Raw genomic sequence first — 7241 nt, forward strand, 5'->3', positions numbered from 1 at the left:
GGCAAAAAAGCAAAGTTCAGTTATGTTCAGGACTCAACTAATAAACCACTGATTAACCTGTATGTAAAAATTCTCCCCTTCAATTATTAACATAACAATGCTTTCCCAGTTGAAAATATTTTTTAAAGGACAAACCCCAATATTTTCCTGAGTGAAGAAATATATTCTGAGCCTTCAAAGTTATTCAATCTCTGAGAAACAGAGAACTTCAAGGGATTGAAAACTCTGCTCCTCTTATTTACCATTTGTGTAAACTGAGATAGTTCCTCATCTCTGATAGTATATGAAAAGGAGCAAATTATATACTTGATCAGCCCAAAGAAGAAACAAGTGAAGAGATTCAGTCTCTTATATTTCCTTATAACTCAAGAGATAATTGGAATTTTACTGTGAACCTTGGGTAAGACTTGGAACTGATACTCCAAGTAGGCTGAGAATTAAGATCTAGATGAAATTTAAATTTTCTCCTCATCCCAATTTTTAGATTCAGTGCATATCATATAATTCTATATATGTCAAAAGAATGAACATCTTGGAAAACAGTTTTTTTATAATATTAGTTGAACTATAAATTGATGCCATCTTACTAGGGTGCATTTAAAATGTTTACAAATTTTGACCTAAGGATGCTTCTTGAAAGAACTTATTCAAAGAAAAAATAATTAGTCAGGTACACACAATTCTATGTCCTAGGATGTTAGAGAAAATCTAGCTACCCATGAATAGGGACTTGGTAAATAAAATATAGAGAGTCTTCCAGTTTCAATTTCAACATGAAAAGAGCTTGAAATTTATCACTCCCATTCTTGCAATAAGAAGAAGATGGATAAATTAAAATTAATGACTTTTCTTGGAGCCACCAGAAAAGTGAAGTTTCAAAATGAATTATGACTCTGAAATCTAGAGACAGGCAAATGCTAAGTTGCAGACAAGATCTGCTTACCAGAAGGGGAAGCCACCGAGGCCATAAATAGTAAGAGCACTTAAATAGTAACTTAAGACAAATTACTAGCATGAAAATAAGAAGAACTCTCTAGTTGCCAAGGTCAGGGGACCCCCAAACCTTTATGGAACATCACCAGATTGTGAAGATGAAGATATCTTCTTCACTCTGGCCAAAAAAAAGAGAGAGTAATCACCATTATGCAACATGCTCAGAGCCTTCACTTTAGCAAGGATCTATTCTGCAAGGGAAATGTCTTTGCCCTATGTTGGGAAGGGCATTCTTCCTGCACTAGGCCCTTCTAATCTGCTTTCTCACCCAAGGTAGAAAATCCAAGATATTCAAAGAAATACCTTGATACCAGGAAGGAAGGAAGAAACAGGAATGTTTTGCTTTATATTGTTTTGTTTTTAAGTTGTACTACCAGACAAACATTTCTGAAGGTCACAGTCCAGAGACACAGACCCACTAAACACTGAGACCAGTCCCATTTTAGGTCTTTAGTTATAATAATGGTGGTTTATAGCTAAAAGAACTACTGACTCCATTTTTAAAAGTTTTTTAATTAATATTTTATTTATATATGACAGTGGAATACATTACAATTCTTATTACACATATAGAGCACAATTTTTCATATCTCTGGTTCTATACAAATTCGTGTCTTCATACATATACTTTGGATAATAATGTCCATCACATTCCACCATCATTTCTAACCCCTTGCCCCCTCCTTACCCCTACCATTCTTCTGCCCTATCTAGAGTTCATCTATTCCTCCCATGCTCCCCCTCCTTATCCCACTATGAATCAGACTCCTTATATCAGAGATAACATTTGGCATTTGGTTTTTTGGGATTGGCTAACTTCACTTAGCATTATCTTCTCTAATTCCATCCATTTACTTGCAAATGCCATGATTTTATTCTCTTTTATTGCTGAGTAATATATATGCCACATTTTTAATCCATTCATCTATTGAAGGGAGTCTAGATTAGTTCCACAGATTAGCTATTATGAACTGTGCTACTGTAAACATTGATGTGGTTGTGTAGTATGCTGTTTTTAAGTCGTTTGGATTTAGACAGAGGAGAAGAATAGCTGGGTCAAATGGTGGTTTCAGTCCCAATTTTCCAAGAAATCTCCATCCTGCTTTCCATATTGGCTGCACCAATTTGCAGTCCCACCAGTAATGTATGAGCGTACCACATCCTCGCCAACATCATTGTTGTTTGTCTTCATAATAGTTGCCATTCTGACTGGAGTGAGATAGTATCTTAGAGTAGTTTTGATTTGCATCTCTCTAATTGCTAGAGATGATGAACATTTTTTCATATATTTGTTGATTGATTGTATATCATCTTCTGAGAAGTGTCTGTTCAGGTCCTTGGCCTGTTTATTGATTGAATTATTTGCTTTTTTGGTGCTTAGCTTTTTGAGTTCTTTATATACCTTAGAAATTAGTGCTCTATCTGATGTGTGAGGGGTAAAGATTTGCTCCCAAGATGTAGGCTCTCTATTCACCTCACAGATTGTTTCTTTTGCTGAGAAGAGACTTTTTAGTTTGGATCCATCCCATTTATTGATTCTTGATTTTAATTCTTGAGCCAAAGGAGTCTTATTAAGGAAGTTGGGGCCTAATCCCACATGATGGAGATTAGGGCCTATGTTTTCTTCTATTAGAAGGAGGGTCTCTGGTTTAATTCCTAGGTCCTTGATCCATTTTGAGTTGAGTTTTGTACATGGTGAGAGGAGTTTAATTTCATTTTGTTGCATATGGATTTCCAGTTTTCCCAGCACCATTTGTTGAAGAGGCTATCTTTTCTCCAGTGCATGTTTTTGTCTAATATGATATAATTGTAATTTTGTGGATTAGTCTCTGTGTCTTCTATTCTGTACCATTGGTCTACCAGTCGGTTTTAGAGCCAATACCATGCTGTTTTTGTTACTATTGCTCTGTAGTATAGTTTAAGGTCTGGGGTAGTGATGCCACCTGCTTCATTCTTCTTGCTAAGGGTTGCTTTAGCTATTCTGGGTCTCTTATTTTCCCAGATAAATTCCATGATTGCTTTTCCTATTTCTATGAGTAATGTCATTGTAATTTTGATCAGAATTGCATTAAATCTGTATAGTGCTTTTGGTAGTATGGTCATTTTTATAATATTAATTCTGCCTATCCAAGAGCAAGGAAGATCTTTTCATCTTCTGAGGTCTTCTTTGATTTCTTTCTTTAGCATTCTTTAGTTTTCATTACATAGATCGTTCACCTCTTCCATTGATTCCTGAGTTTTGTTTGTTTGTTTGTTTGTTTTGAGGCTATTGTAAATGGGGTTGTTTTTCTCATTTCCCTTTCTGAGGATTTGTCACTGATACACAGAAATGCATTTGATTTATAGGTGTTGATTTTATATCCTGCTTCTTTGCTGAATTCATTTACTAATCCTAGAAGTTTTCGGTGGAACTTTTAGGGTCTTCTAGTTATAGAATCATATCATCAGCAAATAGTGCCATTTTGAGTTCTTCTTTTCCTATGTGTATCCCTTTAATTTCTTTCATCTGTCTAATTGCACTGGCCAGTGTTTCAAGAACTATGTTAAATGGAGAAAGAGGGTATCCCTGTCTGATGGCATCTTCTATTTCGCCACTTAAAATTTATATGTTTAAATTGTGTATATCATCCTGATTCACTTTGGGCAAATTATATGACTTTAGAAATTTGTTGATGCCAGTTTTTAGAGGGATTGTCTTCAATTTTTCTTTAGAATGATGTTGGCCTGGGGCTTAGCATAGATAACCTTTATGATGTTGAGATAAGTTCCTGTTATCCCTAATCTTTCTAGTGTTTTGAACATGAAGGGGTGCTGTATTTTGTCAAATGATTTTTCTGCATCTATTGAGATGATCATATGCTTCTTATCTTTAAGTCTATTGATGAATTACATTTATTGATTTCCATATGTTGAACCAACCTTGCATCCCTGGGATGAATCCCACTTGATCGTGGTGCACGATCTTTTTGATATGTTTTTTATTCAATTTGCCAGAATTTTATTGAGAATTTTTGCATCTATGTTCATTAGAGATATTGGTCTGAAGTTTTCTGTTTGTTTGTTTTTGATGTGTCTTTGCCTGGTTTTGTAATTAGGGTGATATTGGCCTCATAGAATGCATTTGGAAGTGCTCCCTCTTTTTCTATTTCCTTAAATAAATTGGAGAGTATTGGTATTAGTTCTTCTTCAAAGGTCTTGTAGAACTCAGCTGTGTATCCGTCCAGACCTGGGCTTTTCTTGGTTGGTAGACTTCTTTCTGACGGTATCTTCTGTTTTGCCACTTGAAATTTATATGTTTAAATTGTGTACATCATCCTGATTCACTTTGGGTAAATTATATGACTTTAGAAATTTGTTGATGCCTTCAATATTTCTATTTTATTGGAGTACAAGTTTTCAAAATGATTTCTAATTATCTTCTGTATTTCTGTAGTGTCTGTCATGATATTTCCTTTTTCATCATGTATGTCAGCAATTTGAGTTTTCTCTCTCCTTTTCTTTGTTAACATGGCTAAGGGTCTGTCAATTTTATTTATTTTTTTCAAAGAATCAACTTTTTGTTTTGTCAATCTTTTCAATTGTTTCAATTTCATTGATTTCAGCTCTGATTTTAATTATTTTCTCTCTTCTGCTTTTGGTGTAGATTTCTCTTTTTTTAAATTTTTTATTGTTGGTTGTTCAAAACATTACATAGTTCTTGATATATCATATTTCACACTTTGATTCAAGTGGGTTATGAACTCCCATTTTTACCCCGTATACAGATTGCAGAATCACATCAGTTACACTAGATTTCTTCTTTTTCTAGGGCTTTGAGATATGGTAATATTAAGTCATTTATTTGTTGACTTCTTCTTCTTTTAGGAATGAACTCCATGCAATAAACTTTCCTCTTAGAACTACCTTCATAGTGTCCCAGAGATTTTGATATGTTGTATCTGTGTTCTCATTAACCTCCAAAATTTTTTTAATCTCCTCCTTGATGTCTTCTGCAACCCATTGTTCATTCAGTAGCATATTATTTAGTTTCCAGGTGTCGGAGTAGTTTTTATTTTTTTATATTATCATTGATTTCTAATTTCATTCCATTATGACCCCAATTCTTTTTAAGGAGGAAGTTTTAGGAAAACTCAAAGACAACAGGGGATACAAAAGCAAAGAAACTAGAAGTTAAATCCTGCGGCACCTACAGTTGGAGCAAACACTAAATTTAGCCTGATTCCTAACCAGATTAACATAAAATCTCACCCAAAAGGTTTATTTGCCTTAGATGCTATTATCAAATACAACATGATCAGCTTTTATCAAACAATTACAAGGGATGATAAAATGTTAGGGGAAAAAAACACAGTCTGAAGAGAAAAAATAAGCACCAGCTGCAGACTCAGATAAGACACAGGTATTGCAATTATCAATATAGAATAAGTATGATTACTAAGTTAAAAGCTCCCATGGAAAAAAAATACACAATGTTATACAGATGAGCAATATAAGCAGAAAGATAGACATTCCAAGAAAGAACCTACAGTACATGCAAGAAATCATAAATTCTGTAACAGGAAGAATACCTTTGATGGGCTCATCAGAAGATGATGTGGCTGAGGAAAGATTTGTTAAGTTTAAAAACTCGCAGAAACTTCCCAAGAAGAAATGCATGAGAGAAAAAAAGAGGAGACAATAAAACCCTCATAATAGAACCTCAAAGAACTGTGAGATGATTTCACAAGGGGTAATATACGTGTGATTGAATTATCAGAAGGAAAAGAAAGAAGAGAGCAGGAGAAATCTTTGAATAGTGCCTACTATGATCTGAATGTATATATCCCCCTAAATTTACATGTTGAAATCCTAACCTTGGAAGTGGTGGTACTGAGGGGTTCTTGGGGGAGGATGGCATTCTCATCCATGAGATTCTTACCCTTACCTAGAGGCCCTAGCAAGCCTGCTTGCTCCATCTGTTATGTGAGGACATGCGAAAGTGACCTCCATGAGAAACAGGCCGTCACCAAACACCAAAGCCCAGGAGAGCTCAACAGTTCACACCAGACTTCAGGAACTCAACTTCTGCTCCCCACAGCCTAACAGCCTGACAGACTGTGCTTCCCAGAGAGAGGCTATGTCCCTTGGCCTCACTGACCTGGGTCACTCCTGCAGGAGTTGACCAGCCTGATCACACAACCCCCAAAGCAGAATGGGCTGGGAGCAGGAAGTCCAGGCAAAGGGAGACAATTCACGTTGAATTTAAAATGCTCTCTGTGCTTACCTACTGCCCCCATCTTCTGTGGGCACTTGGGGTAAAAAGTTTGTTTCCCAGGTGTTGGTAAAGAATATAACCAAGTCAATTGTTCTTTCTGCAAGATCAACAGGGTCTATCCCTCCCCACTTCCTTGTCCCCTCTAGATCCAATTACCTTGTCACTATCCCCCTTAAGTGCTCCAGGCAAAATGAATTGACTCTCATTTTTTGAAATAATTGGAAACCTCAGAGAGATGAACTCATAGCAACCTGGTTACATCTTAAAAACATGGCTCTGAGTTGGGTAGGGAGGAAAGGACAAAGATGATATATTGCATAAATTGAAAATGCATTCACTCCAAACAATACACATTTTCCAAGAATAGATGCCAACAAAAAGATATAAACCCACTATATAGTTGCCTATGGAGATTGGAGTTAGAAAGAGGCCAGAGTGATGAATGGTAAATTAAAACACTAAAAATATCATAGAAATAAAATACACTAACTCCCCAGTTCTCAACCCCTTGCCTCATTCAGGCAATTAAGAGGATCCATATATACCAGGTCCTTATCAGGCTATTTGGTACCCTGTCCTCTCTCCCTTTGAATGCATCCTTCCCCATTACTCTTTTCTCTTTTCTCTAAGACCCCCAAACCAATTTTCATTCACTTTCTAGAGCTCCTCTTCCTGGCACTCTTATTGACCTCCCTGATTTCTCAATTTCTAGACCCTTCAAATTCATACTGATCTTCATCCAGCACCCATCACCAGCCTCCTGCAGAGAGAAGCTTGACCTAATGAGAACCAGCTGGAATATAGGACAAACAAAACAAGTCCAAACAACCTTTGCTTTGTTGAACCACCTGGCCTAGCCTCCTCTCTCTTCCATCTCCCTCCTCCCCTCCCTCCCTTCCCCTTTCCTCCCTCTCTCACTCTCCCCTCCTCCCTCCTCCTCCTTCTCCTCTCTCCTCTCCTCTACCTCTCCTCTCCTCCTTCTCTCTCTCCACAT

Source organism: Marmota marmota, unplaced genomic scaffold, assembly GCF_001458135.2.
Source record: "Marmota marmota marmota unplaced genomic scaffold, marMar, whole genome shotgun sequence".
NCBI classification, from domain to species: Eukaryota; Metazoa; Chordata; class Mammalia; order Rodentia; family Sciuridae; genus Marmota; species Marmota marmota.